Below are 15,234 nucleotides of genomic sequence, written 5' to 3' on the forward strand. Positions count from 1 at the left end.
AGAAAAGCTCAGTAGCGGAATTGTTTTATTTACGTATTTGTTGATGTGTGCATGTTCTTAGCGATTTACAATATCACAATGTTCGAATAGGAATTTATATAACCTTTAACCTATTACGTTGTACGCAAAAGACTTCTCTATGGCATGCCTACAACCAAAGCATGTGTCAGATTCGGGGTAGACGGACAAGACACACTCAACGACGACAACATTGTTGTATAAACATGAGGAGGTGGTATGTTACCCAAACAATGCCACCAACCAAACAACCGAACAAAATGCATAGAACTGAGGGTACCCAGCAGGTTTCCAAATGCATTGTGTGCCACCAGTCATTTATGTTGTAGTGTATATCTTCCACTATTCTCTGTCTATGTCTATACGTAAGACAAAAAGTATTACGAAACGAGATTTTCCTTCACGTGTCCTAAATGTTTGGTTACCTTGAAGGTGGTATGATATGTGTTGCTGAATATTGTTAGAAGGAATTTACTTATACCTACAGCTGTGTTCAAAATAATAGGAGTGCCCATATACAAAATGCAATGGCCCAAAAAACATGTTTCAACTTCTCCATTTTCGTCAATTCTGCATTTGTTTAACATTGTTGACATCCCAACTGTTAATTCATTAACAGAAATGTGGTTATATGTTTTAAATTATTTACTGTTTACACCAACATTATAAATCGTCTTAAAAATTGTTGTTCAAAAAAATAGGAGTGTGGAAGAGAAAGGAGAATAAAATAATTTTTATTTGAGTTTAGGACCAGAATTGACCCTAATTTAGTTATTAGTAGTGAATTTAATAGATTTGAATGCTGTTTGAAAACAAAAAGGCTTTTGGATGTGGCCACAATCAGGATATTGTCCTTGCAGCTATTTTCCTTTAATTTGAGCATATATTGGGAAATCGATGGATTTTATAAACAAAACCTTTGTTGATTAGAGTTGTTTAACACTCTAGCTGTTACGTCGAACAATACATAATGATTGGTTCCCCATAAATTTGTGTATGTTGATCCTTGAGCCAAGCTTTAACCAGTTTCCATTAGACTTTAATGTAAGGATTGGCCAAAAAAGCGCATCTATAAGGCATTAATTCCTCGACCAAATAATGGTTTAAGGTCCTTAGCATCTTAACTACATGCAGAACAATTATTTTGTTTATATTTGAAAAATTGGATGATTGGCAGATATGAGCCATTTTTCTACACGCTTTGTTTAAAAGCTAATTTTAAGGAAATACTTCTGAAGTTGCCCTGCGAATATGTTTATCAGCTTTTGCATCGTATAAAATACAATTTTCTATGAGAACTAATCGAAATTAAGTACTTTTGAACGAAAAACGTGAATTTATGTAGAAAAATATAGTGCGGTTGTATACCAACCATAGAGTAGTCAAAGCCGATTATCACAAAATGGTGTAAAACTAATTTCGACCGTTTATGCTTTAAAATATTTTTGGAATAGAAGTGAAATTGATTGTGTACATAAAGCTAACATCTTGAGGACCTCATAATTTCATTTGGTTGAGGAATAAATGATTTATAAATGCACTGTTTTGGCCGATCCTTTCATAAAGGATTAATGGAAACTGGCTAAAATTTGGTTCATGGTTCAAAATACAACAATTTATGGGATACCAGTCATTATGTTTTGTTTGTGGTAAAAGTCAGAGTGTTAAACAAGTCTAATCAATAAAGGTTTTGTGTATAAAATCCACTGAATTCCCCAATAAGAGCTTAATTTATTGGAAAAGTCGCCACAAGGACAATAGCATGTTTTTAGATACTACCAAAGGACTTTTGTTTTCAAAAAAAAAAAAAAAATCAATTATATTGTATTTAGTACTATCAACTTAAATATTTACAGTTTCGGTCGTAAATTCAACTAAAATATTTTTATTGTCCTTTTTCATCAGCACTCCTATTTTTTTGAACAAAAAATTTTAAGACGATTTATAATGTTGGTGTAAACACTACATAATTAATTAAAAATTGCCACATTTCTGTTAATGAAATAACAGTTGGAATGTCGACAATGTTAACCAAATACATAATAAGCCAAAACGGAGAAGTTTAACCATGTTTTTTTGGACCATTCCCTTTTGTGTAAGGGCACTCCTATTATTTTGAACGCAACTGTATATGTATGCATGTATGTTTTATTTTGAATATTGAAGGAAACTCGAAATCGATTTTCTACAACTAGATTCATTAGGTTGCTATCAGAAGAACATGCTGTGCCTTAAAAGAAAAACTACTTACTTACTTACTTAGCTGGCCCATTACAGAACATTTGTTCCATAGACCGAACTAAGAAAATATCTCCAATTCTCGCTGTTTAGTGCTTCGCTTTCTGGAATACCTCGCCTTGTCATCTCTTTATCCACTTGTTTGCGCCATCTATTCTTTGACCTGCCAATTCTGCGTGCACCGCCATGTGGCTCGAATTTATACGCCTTTTTAGCGGGTTCATCACCGCTCATTCTTATTATATGGCCTAGCCAACGCAATCGGTGCATCTCGATACGTTTATCTATACTGATGTCGTTGTATAGCAGATACAGCTCGTGATTCAGATTGGTCCGTAGATCTTTCGAAGAATTTTTCCCTCAAACACGCCAAACACTGCATTATATGCTTGAGCAAGTACCTTCGGAACCATACATCAGCACGGGTAGTATCAGTGTTTTGTAAAGCGTTATTTTTGTTTCACGAGTTGTGGCTTTCTTTTTGAAGTGCTTACTTAAACCAAAGTAGCATCCGTTGGCCAATACAATTCTTCTTTTTATTTCACAACTGATGTCGTTTGTTGTGTTTACGGCGGTGCCGAGGTATACGAAGTCTTTTACTACCACAAAATTATAGGAACCAACTTCAACAGTTGGTCTGATCTCAATGGAAGCATCGACACCATCAACTAGGTCTTCTCGCCGTTTACCGCCAGACCCACTTTAGACGATTCTCCTTCGACCTTCATAAAGGTATCGGTTACTTCTTTTGCTCATCGTCCCATGATGTCTACATCATCAGCATAAGCAAGTAACATGTGGGTATTGGTGTAGATTGTGCCACTTATTTTGACGATTGCCTCTCGTATAACCTTTTCTAGCAGGATGTTGAAAAGATTACACGAAAGGCTGTCTCTTTGCCTGAAACCGTTTTTGGTACAAAATTCTTCGAAGAGGTTCTTTCCTATTTTATTTGAATATCTTGTGTCAGTTAGAGTCATTTTACAAAGCCGAATGAGCTATGCGGGGATACTAAATTCAGACATGGCTTGGAATACCTTTGAACGTAGCGGGCTGTCGAAGGCTGCTTTATAATCGACAAAAAGGTGGTAGCTGTCGATCTGCATCTCTTGGGTCTTCTCCAGGATTCACCGCAGGGTAAATATATGGTCTGGACTTGCCAGGTCTAAAGCCGCATTGGTATGGTCCAATTATTTCGTTGACCATGGGCTTTAGTCGTTCGCACAATATCCCTGACACTATCTTGTAGGCGATAGGGAGAAGACTTATGCCCCTATAATTGGAGCATAAAATCTAATCTCCTTTCTTATGAACGGCACACACGATGCTCAGGTTCCGGTCGTCGGGTACGCGTTATTCCTGTCATATGGTGCTAACTAGCTGATGCATACACCTTATCAGAGTGTCGCCTCCGGTTTTAAACAGCTCGGCTGGTATGTCATCAGCTCCTGCTGCCTTATTATTCTTGAGCCAGTTTATTGCTGTCTTTACCTCATCTTGGTATACATTCAATACCATCTACTGGGATTGGATCTGTGGTATCTTTGCCGTCTTTGCTACTATTGGATACAAACAGTTTGGAAAAATGTTCTTTACATATCCTTAGCTCACTATCTGTATCAGTTACCAGATTAGATTGCTGGTCTTTACAGGAGGAAGTGCCAGTTCCAAAGCCATCAGTTTGATGTTTCACTCTTTGGTAGAATTTTCGGACTTCATTCTGTCTCCTGTACATCTCGATTTGTTCACACTCCCGCTTTTCCATCTCTCTCTCTTTTTCCTGCGGAAAAACGTTTCTCCTCTCTCCTTTCCTCCCGATACCTCTCTCGTGCGCTACGCGTTGCTACTGATTGTAAAGTAGCCATATATGCCGCATATTTCTCTTCGGTAGCAGCACGACACTCCTGGTCATACCATGGATTCCTTGGTGGAGGTATCTGGTACCCAAGTACTGATTTTGCGGCTGTTTGCATGGAGTGGGGAATGTTTTGCCATTGTCCTGATATGTTATCGGGACGAGGATAACACAATAGATGAACGTCTTCCATCTATCACAACGTGATCAATTCTTGTTTTCTGATCTGGGGACAGCCAGGTGCCCTTATGTATGTCGAGATGTAGAAATCTGGTACTGCTAATTACCATGTTTTTTGCCGCTGCGAAATCTATCAGCCTCATACCATTGTCAGATGTTTCACTGTGGAGTTTGAATTTTCCGACTGTTGGGCCAAAGATATTTTCCTTTCCAATTTTGACATTAAAATCGCCTAGAATAATTTTATAATATAAATCCTGGGCTTTGCCATGTTAAAGCCGGTCAGGTCCGTTCCTTGGGATCCCCTACGTCACCCAACTAAGAGCAAACGAGCATACATTTCAATGCATTATTTACGCTCACTTGCTCTCACATTGCCTGTCGCTGTAGTAAATATTTGCCTAATGTGACCTTACCTGTAGACAAAACATCATTTTCATTGTCAGGAAGTCGAAAATGTAGAAAATTCATCAACTTCTTCCATACTAATCGTCCACCCCTAATGATCACACTGCCAAGCATGCAAAATTTAAGCGAAACTAACCGTCTGCACCCCACTTTAGTGACCTTCTTGAGTAAATTTATTGATTATCTTTTACTCTAAGACTATTTATTAATCTTCTATGAATGTCCTATCTGTCGTCTAAAGGAAGACACATTTGCACTTCAAAAAAAAAAACAATGATGTGCTCGCTGCACAGAATATTCTACAATCACCTCTAGACACGTGAGTCAATAAACAATTTATTGTATATTAAATACACCGCCAATAAAAACTCTTGCCCGAATCATGTGAATTCATATTCAGGTATGAGATCAAATTGTTGTTATTCTATGATATTAATTGGTATTGTATAACAAAATCGTATAAATCAATTATACTTTGTTGTTTTTATAACCTACCCTCCATATCATCATATATGTACATGTACGTTTGAATTTCTAAAATGTTTCTGGTATCCGCATTTAAACAAGCAATTTATTATTAATAATATAATATACTATTTAAATATTGTTTCGTAAGAAGCAGTTTGCATGCCATTAGCATGGCATGCATTCAATTAAATTATTAACTTTTTATCTTAATGCACATCGAAACAAGCCGCCGATACGACATGGAAAGCTTTAGCTTTTAGTCGTTGATATTTGAAATGTTGTATTGGGTTTATATAATACGTGTCAAACATACAAATATGCATATACGAGTATATTTTCCGATCAATTAACAAAGATTTAAACAGATAAAGAATGGATCAAAGTCGCGTAAAGTCAACCCTACACGCCTTGGTGTATTTGCGAGAGATGTGTAATATGTCAAGTCAATATTTAGGTGGTATAACTTTAAGCAATTGAAAGAGCAGACACTGAGTATTTTGTGTATCATTCACTTTTTAAAATGACAACCTTGAAGAGAGAAATTCCGTAGTTTTGAATTCCGGCAATACAACAATACATTCTTAAGCAATGGTTAAGCACCTCAGCATTATGTTGGAACGATTCCTAACTACGTATACAGAAGCATCCATTCTTTCAGAAAAGGTCTCTTGAAGTGCCCTTTCTTATACAGAAGCAACCTTTCTTTCAGCAAGGGTCCATAGAAGCACTTCTTCTTCCAGAAAGGGTCCATAGAAGCACTTCTTCTTCCAGAAAGGGTCTATAGAAGCACCTCTTCTTCCAGAAAGGGTCTATAGAAGCACCCCTTCTTTGAGAAAGGTTTATAGAAGCACCCCTTCTTTCAGAAAGTGTCTATAGAAGCACCTCTTCTTTCAGAAAGGGTCTATAGAAGCACCTCTTCTTTCAGAAAGGGTCTATAGAAGCACCTCTTCTTTCAGAAAGGGTCTATAGAAGCACCCCTTCTTTCAGAACGGGTCTATAGAAGCACCTCTTCTTTCAGAAAGGGTCTATAGAAGCACCTCTTCTTTCAGAAAGGGTCTATAGAAGCACACCTTCTTTCAGAAAGGGTCTATAGAAGCACCCCTTCTTTGAGAAAGGGTCTATAGAAGCACCCCTTCTTTCAGAAAGGATCTATAGAAGCACCTCTTCTTTCAGAAAGGGTCTATAGAAGCACCTCTGCTTTCAGAAAGGGTCTATAGAATCACCCCTTCTTTCAGAACGGGTCCATAGAAGCACCTCTTCTTTCAGAAAGGGTCTATAGAAGCACCTCTTCTTTCAGAAAGGGTCTATAGAAGCACCTCTTCTTTCAGAAAGGGTCTATAGAAGCACCATACTTACAGAAAGGGTCTATAGAAGCACACCTTCTTTCAGAGAGGGTCTATAGAAGCACCCCTTCTTACAGAAAGGGTCTATAGAAGCACCCCTTCTTTCAGAAAGGGTATATAGAAGCACCTCTTCTTTTAGAAAGGGTCTATAGAAGCACCTCTTCTTTCAGAAAGGGTCTGTAGAAGCACCTCTTCTTACAGAAAGGGTCTATAGAAGCACCCCTTCTTTCAGAAAAGGTCTATAGAAACACCTCTTCTTTCAGAAAGGGTCTATAGAAGCACCACTTCTTACAGAAAGGGTTTATAGAATCACACCTTCTTTCAGAAAGGGTCTATAGAAGCACCCCTTCTTTCAGAAAGGGTCTATAGAAGCACCCCTTCTTACAGAAAGGGTCTATAGAAGCACCCCTTCTTTCAGAAAGGGTATATAGAAGCACCTCTTCTTTCAGAAAGGGTCTGTAGAAGCACCCCTTCTTTCAGAAAGGGTCTGTAGAAGCACCCCTTCTTACAGAAAGGGTCTATAGAAGCACACCTTCTTTCAGAAAGGGTCTATAGAAACACCTCTTCTTTCAGAAAGGGTCTATAGAAGCACCACTTCTTACAGAAAGGGTTTATAGAAGCACACCTTCTTTCAGAAAGGGTCTATAGAAGCACCCCTTCTTTCAGAAAGGGTCTATAGAAGCACCCCTTCTTACAGAAAGGGTCTATAGAAGCACCTCTTCTTTCAGAAAGGGTCTATAGAAGCACCTCTTCTTTCAGAAAGGGTCTATAGAAGCACCTCTTCTTTCAGAAAGGGTCTATAGAAGCACCCCTTCTTTCAGAACGGGTCTATAGAAGCACATTTCTTTCAGAAAGGGTCTATAGAAGCACCACTTCTTACAGAAAGGGTTTATAGAAGCACACCTTCTTTCAGAAAGGTTCTATAGAAGCACCATTTCTTACAGAAAGGGTCTATAGAAGCACACCTTCTTTCAGAAAGGGTCTATAGAAGCACCCCTTCTTTCAGAAAGGGTCTATAGAAGCACCCCTTCTTTCAGAAAGGGTCTATAGAAGCACACCTTCTTTCAGAAAGGGTCTATAGAAGCAGCTCTTCTTTCAGAAAGGATCTATAGAAGCACCCCTTCTTACAGAAAGGGTCTATAGAAGCACCATTTCTTACAGAAAGGGTCTATAGAAGCACACCTTCTTTCAGAAAGGGTCTATAGAAGCACCCCTTCTTTCAGAAAGGGTATATAGAAGCACCCTTTCTTTCAGAAAGGGTCTATAGAAGCACCCCTTCTTACAGAAAGGGTCTACAGAAGCACCTCTTCTTTCAGAAAGGGTCTATAGAAGCACCATTTCTTACAGAAAGGGTCTATAGAAGCACACCTTCTTTCAGAAAGGGTCTATAGAAGCACCCCTTCTTTCAGAAAGGGTCTATAGAATCACCCCTTCTTTCAGAAAGGGTCTATAGAAGCACACCTTCTTTCAGAAAGGGTCTATAGAAGCAGCTCTTCTTTCAGAAAGGGTCTATAGAAGCACCCCTTCTTACAGAAATGGTCTATAGAAGCACCCCTTCTTTCAGAAAGGGTCCATAGTAGCACCCCTTCTTTCAGAAAGGGTCCATAGTAGCACCCCTTCTTTCAGAAAGGGTCCATAGTAGCACCCCTTCATTCAGAAAGGGCCTATAGTAGCACCTCTTCTTTCAGAAATGGTCTTTCAAAGCACCCTTCTTTCAGAAAGGGCCTTTAAAGGCATCCCTTCTTTTAGAAAAGACCATTTTGAAGCTTGCCTTCTTTCAGAAAGTGTCTTTAGGAGCACTCTTTCTTTCAGAAATGGTCTATAGTAGTCACCTTTCTTTCTGAAGAAGCACTCCTTCTTTGAGAAAGAGTCTTTAGAAGCACCCTTTCTTTCTTTCGTCGGGTCGCTAATGTGCCACGTTGCCGCGATTTACCGCAACCATTTATCGGATAACCGTATTTACAAAGCCTCTCCCAACTACTCAGGAAATGTAAGCCAGCATTACACGGAGGGTATTTGCCAACACCGAACATTTTTGATGTTCTGGTGAGGGTTTGAACCGCAGACCTTCTGAGAGCAAGGCGGATTGCTTACCACTACACCACAGTGGCACCAATTGTGTCTTGGCCATGACATTAAAATTATTCTAGGATTTAAGTGTCAAAACTGGAAAGGGGGATATCTTCGGTGCAACAGTCGTGAAATTCAGTCTCCACAATGAAAAACACCTGACAACGGGATGAGACCGATAGACTTCGCAGCGGCAAAAAATATGCGATTAAGCAGCACATTAAATCGGATCACTAACTTTTTACAGCCAACACGGAAGTTTGACATTTGTAACCTGTAGTCAAAACATATAGTCTGGGCATATTCCACTAAAGTGGCCAAATTGCTTAATGAAAGCACTCCTCGTCCAAAATGTTGCCCACTCCATGTAAACAGCCGCCAAAGCCATACTTGGATAACGGAGGCCTCAACCAATAAACCCAATTCTGCGACGGCCGGTTTTATGTAACGGATTGACACGAGGAAACATAATCACGGCCAGGGGCCGTCACCCCAATATCTACATGTTCCTGTTCGTCCTAATTCCGGTATGTCCCGGAATACTTGCACGGATAGTGAGTAACCCCGGACCATGGCTTTGTTCCGTTTGTCACCGTCAGATCCGCCATAACTCGGTTTCGGTGAAATAGTTCGGATGCCGTGAATGGGTACACTTCAGGAATTGGTTAGGCATGTCGTTATGTAACATCGTGCTCGTCGCCATCATCGGATTATGAAATTCCCCAGCAATGTTTCTAACAGCAGTGCCAGATGTAGTCTTTAGCACCGCGTATTGCTGGTCCAGTTCCGGATAATGTACAATTTCTGCAGTTTAACTGCGATGATCTTCGTGGCAAGATCAATGAGATTGTGAATTTTAACAAGTAAGAAAAGCGTTAAGTTCGGTCGGGCCGAACTTTTTATACCCTCCACCACAAATTTCAGCCATTTCGGTGGATTAATGTGGCCATAACCCTCAAAATACCGAAATTCGGAAGGTACCGTTCTATGGGGGCTATATGATGGCGTGGACCTATACCTACAAATTTCTGGTGGAAAGTTTTATACGCCTAAAGAAGACTAAATACCAAATTTCAGCCATCTCGGTGTGATAATGAGGCTAAAACGTTCAAAATATCGAAAATCGGGAGATATTGTATTATGGGGGTTATATTAACACGTGGACCTATATAAACATTTTATGGTAGAAATGTTTCATAGCCTCTGGAAACACAAAATACAAAGTTACAACCGATTCTTTGGTCAAATGGGTCTAATACATTCAAAATATATTAAAATGACGCGTACTTTATAAGGGGCCTTATGTGGGGGCTATACCAAAACGTGGACCTATATAACCCAACTTTGGTAGGAATGTTTTCTGGCCTCTGAAGACACAAAATACTAAATTACAACCAATTCTGTGGTCAAATGGGTCTAATACATTCAAAATATATTAAAATGACGCGTACTTTTATGGGGCCTTATATGGGGGCTATACCAAAACGTGGACCTATATAACCCAACTTTGGTAGGAATATTTTTTGGCCTCTGTAGACACAAAGTACCAAATTACAACCAATTCGGTCGTAAAATGGGCCAAATATCTTAAAAATTCCTTAAAACGACGACGCGTCACGCGTCATTTTGTATGGGAGCTATACGAAAGCGTGGACCTACATAGCCCGCTTTCAATACCAAAAGTCCTACGTAAATATAACATATTTTCCCAAAATTTCATCAACCTACGTCAATCCGTTCGGACGCTAGAGTGATTTCCACAGACGGACAGACGGACAGACGGACGGACATGGCTATATCGATGTAGAATTGCACGCTGATCAAGAATATATATACTTTGTGGGGTCTACAATGATTATTTCGAGTAGTTACAAACGTAGTGACAAACTTAATATACCCCCATCCTATGGTGGAGGGTATAAAAATCGGAGAAGTTAATGGTCGCGACGATTCAGGAAACGAAGCTGAAATCTTCGGAGTTGTGGTGGATACTACGTACTTCGCTTGCAATGTACGAGAAGTAGGGTGGTGGTCTAGCAATCCTATTGTCTACGTGGCTTGAGCTCGACTCTAGTGACCCATACTTCGAGGGTCTGGGGGTAGCGGTAAAGTGTGGAACTGCCGAAATAGAACTGCTAAAGTGTATATCCGCCAGCCACTAGCCGGCAGCACTTGGGAAACAGATAAAGAAATCTTGTTAACCACATACAAAGCGATTGATCAGTCTGTGGTAAGCTATGCGGCGCCAGTGTGGACTCCAGTGTGGACTCGATACGCAATGGAAAAACTTATAAACTTGCCAGAATGCAGCCCTGAGAACCGCAACAGGGTGTTTTCTCATTAATTCAGTGGGCCTTTTAAATTTGAACACTAAAAATTTGATAGTAGTTATTCGCCTCACATCAGACCATTGTTGGAAGGTGAAGGCCATTGCTGGTCCTAGGAGATTTTAATCCTCATCAGAGGGGCACAGTGCTCTACATTTTGCACCGTGAACGAGGACGCCATAGTTCACCTGACATAACCATCGTGTCACCTGGTCTGATGTCATATCTCATGTGTCGGATGAGCTCCTTATCCTCATCAATAGACCACCCGACTTCATAACCTCCGAAAGTCAATCTTTCCTTAACCATGGGAAAGCCAATTACAAGGATTCAGAGAGTTCACCAACCAATGCTTCAGGGAACTACCCAATCCCTCTGATGTTCTGATAGCAGAGATGAATTTCCAAAACATCATCATGCTGCAGCCGCTCGCCTGCTGGTCGAACATCTAAAATAAGACCTAATATCCCAGCAGCTGCGATGAGATTAGCGGATGAGCGTGATGAGCTACGAACCCTTGCGACCCTAGTGTCAGAGAACTGACAACGAAGTCAATAGAATAGTCGGTGAGCATAAGCCCAATAAGTGGCAAGATTAGCTGAAGTGCTGCATCATTCAAACCGATAGTAGTAAATTGTGGACAAAGGTTAAGGAATTATCGAACCCTGGCAAAAAGGGTGAACGGACATCTGTCATGTTTAACGGCTTGTGTGTGCGGGCTATTTTAGCCGACAATTTATTGAGCATCCCAGAGGTGCCGGGCGAAGAGAAGTGTTTTAAGTCGTTTGAGATCTCTTCCAACCGAGTAGGAATTACCACAACGACAAAATGGGTAATGTTGCAGATGTTATGCTAGGAGCAAAATCATCTAAAGCGCTTCGACCGCGCTTCGAAGGAATTTCAATGGTGATGCTAAATCAGCTGGATGAACCAGGAGTCGAGTATCTGAGTAAGGTCCATAACCAATCGTAAGCCACCCCAATAGTTCTCGAATCCTGAAAAATGATCATGCTTGTCCCGTTACTGAAATCTGACAAGGATTCCAACAAAGATGAATCACACAGGCGAATCTCACTTTTGTCACCAGTAACAAAGATACTTGATGCTGTGTTATCCAGTAGCGGATCATCAACACGGGTTCCGGAAGCACCATAGCACCACAACAGCACTGTACGTCATTTCCACACATATTAGCCGAGGTTTCAACCAGATCCGACTGTGTCACAGAACAGCAATAGTAGCATTGAACCTGATTAAAGCTTTTGATACTGCAAAGCTATTTGATGATGTCGACAATACTACCCTTCGGCCTTGTTTGAAACGTTAGGTCACAAACTATAAGTCTAAACCCCGTAGATTGAAATAGGGAGTTCCCCAAGGAGGGGTGATATTTTCGAAACTCTACCTATCTCCACGCCCCCTCGTTTATGGGTCAAAAATTCCGATCACTAACTAACCCAAAAGTCCTGGGAGTCAAATTCGACAGCTTATACAAATCGTCCGCCACACCAATCTGTGATACGATGAGAAGTCGGGAAAAGGTCATCCAGTCCCTAGCCGGAAGCACTTGGGGAGCAGATAAAGAAACCAACAACGCGATTGGTCTTTCTGTGGTAAGCTATGCAGCGCCAGTGTGGTTTCCCAACCAAGCGATACGCAATGGAAAAACTTGTAAATTGGCCAGAATGCCTCATGTCTTCACTGGGTCTTTTATATGAGTAGAGTCGGCATAAACGCTTAAGGACCATGATCTGCGAATCTGCACCTGGAATGTTCGCACTCTTTATAGAGAAGGTGCAGTTTACGCATTGGCAGATGTACTTCATAAGTACAATACCGACATTACTGCCATACAGGAAATAAGATGGATTGGGAAAGGCGTCACAACAATACCTAAAGGTAGCGCACTGTATTACAGCTGCCAGGACACAAAGCATGAGTTTGGTTGCGGATTTGTAGTTGGTCGGAGATTAAAACATCTGGTCTCCAGCTTCATCCCAGTGAATGAAAGACTCTCTGCAATTGGATTAAAAGCAAAATTCTTCAACATCAGCTTTATTTGCGCTCATGCTACCACTGAAGACAAGGACGAACAGACCAAAGATATATTTTACGAGCGCTTAGAAGAAACTTATGACCGTTGCCTGCCCATGACATTAAAATTATGGTATGAGGCTTATAGACTTTGTAGCTGCAAGAAACAAGGTAGTTAGCAGTAGCAGATTTAAGCATCTCGATATTCATAAGGGCACCTGGCTCCTCCAAATCAAAGAACAAGTAATCAAATTGAACATGTTGTGATAGATGAAAGACGGAGGATGTTGGATAACCGATCGTTCCGAGGAGCAAACATAGATTCGGACCACTACCTTGTTGCAGCAAAGGTACGTCTAAACGTTGCAAATAAACCACGAACAGATACAACACGGAAGTTGGACATCGGTAAGCTGCAAACACAACAGATAGTCGCAGCATATTCCACTCAACTAGCCCAATTGCTTAATGAAAGCACTCCTCGTCCCAATAACATATCAGCACAATGGCAAAATATTGCCCACTCCATGCAGACAGCCGCAAAATCCATACTTGTATACCAGAGACCTCTAATAAGGAATCCATGGTATGACCAGGAGTGTCGTGCTGCTACCGAAGAGAAAAATGCGGCATATAGGTCTACTCTACAATCTGTAGCAACGGGTAGCGCACGAGAGAGGTATCGGGAGAAAAGGAGAGAGGAGAAACGTCTTTTCCGCAGGAAAAAGAGAGAAATGGAAAGGCGGGAGTGTGAAAAAATCGAGATGTACAGGAGACAGAATGAAGTGCGAAAATTCTACCAAAGAGTGAAAAATCAAACTGATGGCTTTGGAACTTGCACATCCTCCTGTAGAGACCAGCAAGGTAATCTGGTAACTGATACAGATAGTGTGCTAAGGCTATGGAAAGAGCATTTTTCCAAACTGTTGGTATCCAATAGTAGCGATGTCGACGAAGATACCACAGATCCAATCCCAGAAGATGGTATTAAATGTATACCGCCCAGCAAAGATGAGGTAAAGACAGCAATAAACCGGTTGAAGAATAATAAGGCAGCAGGAGCCGATGGCCTACCAGCCGAGCTGTTTAAAACCGGAGGCGACACGCTGATAAGGTGTATGCATCAGCTTGTTAGCTCCATCTGGCAGGACGACCGCGTACCCGACGATTGGAACCTGTAGTGCGATTCTCTAACACATTTTTGTAGTTACCGACAAAAATCTGTAAAATAAAAATTCTTAAATTTTCGGTAATTAACGATATTACTCGGTAAGTTAGCGACCAATAGAAAGTAGTCGCAAAGTTCTATCGATAGCAACAGTGTTTTCAACTTTTTTTAAACATTTCATTCATAATTTTGCGTTTTAATTTTACCGATTTTTGTCGGTAACTCAAAAAATATGTTAGAGAATCGCAATACTGAGCATCCTGTGTCCCGTCCATAAGAAAGGAGATAAGACTTTATGCTCCGATTATAGGGGCATAAGTCTTCTCCCTATCGCCTACAAGATAGTATCAGGGATATTGAGCGAACGACTAAAGCCCGTGTTCAAAGAAATAATTGGACCATACCAATGCGGCTTTAGACCTGGCAAAGCCACCATTGACCAGATATTTACCCTGCGGCAAATCCTGGAGAAGACCCAAGAGGTGCAAATCGACACTTACCACTTTTTTGTTGATTACAAAGCAGCTTTCGACAGCCCCCTACGTTCAAAGGTATTCCAAGCCATGTCTGAATTTGGTATCCCTGCAAAGCTCATCCGTCTTTGTAGAATGACATTAACCGATACTCGATCGTCAGTTAAAATAGGAAACAACCTCTCCGAAGTGGTTGCTACCAAAAGAGGTTTCAGACAAGGCGATGGCCTCTCGTGTGATCTTTTCAAAATTCTGCTGGAAAAGGTCATACGAAATGCGAAGGTGTAAAGAAGTGGCACAATATATACAAACAGCCATATGTTACTTGCTTATGCCAATGACATTGACATCATAGGTCGATCGGTAAAGGAAGTAACTGATATCTTTGAAAAAGTCGAAAGGGAATCTGCTAAAGTGGGTCTGGCGGTAAACGGTGAAAAGACAATGTTAATGGTGTCGTCCATAGAGATTGGGCCAACTGTTGACGTTGGTTCCTATAATTTTTAAGGTAGTAAAGGACTTCGTCTACCTCGGCACCGCCGTAAACACATCCAACAACATCAGTTTTGAAATACGATAGTTTTGGCCAGATGCTACTTCAGTCTGAGTAAGCAGTTTAGGAATAAAGCCACATCTCGTCAAACAAAAACAA

The sequence above is a fragment of the Musca autumnalis genome, unplaced genomic scaffold, assembly GCF_047663935.1.
Source record: "Musca autumnalis isolate F117 unplaced genomic scaffold, ASM4766393v1 scaffold_1, whole genome shotgun sequence".
In the NCBI taxonomy this organism is placed as follows: Eukaryota; Metazoa; Arthropoda; class Insecta; order Diptera; family Muscidae; genus Musca; species Musca autumnalis.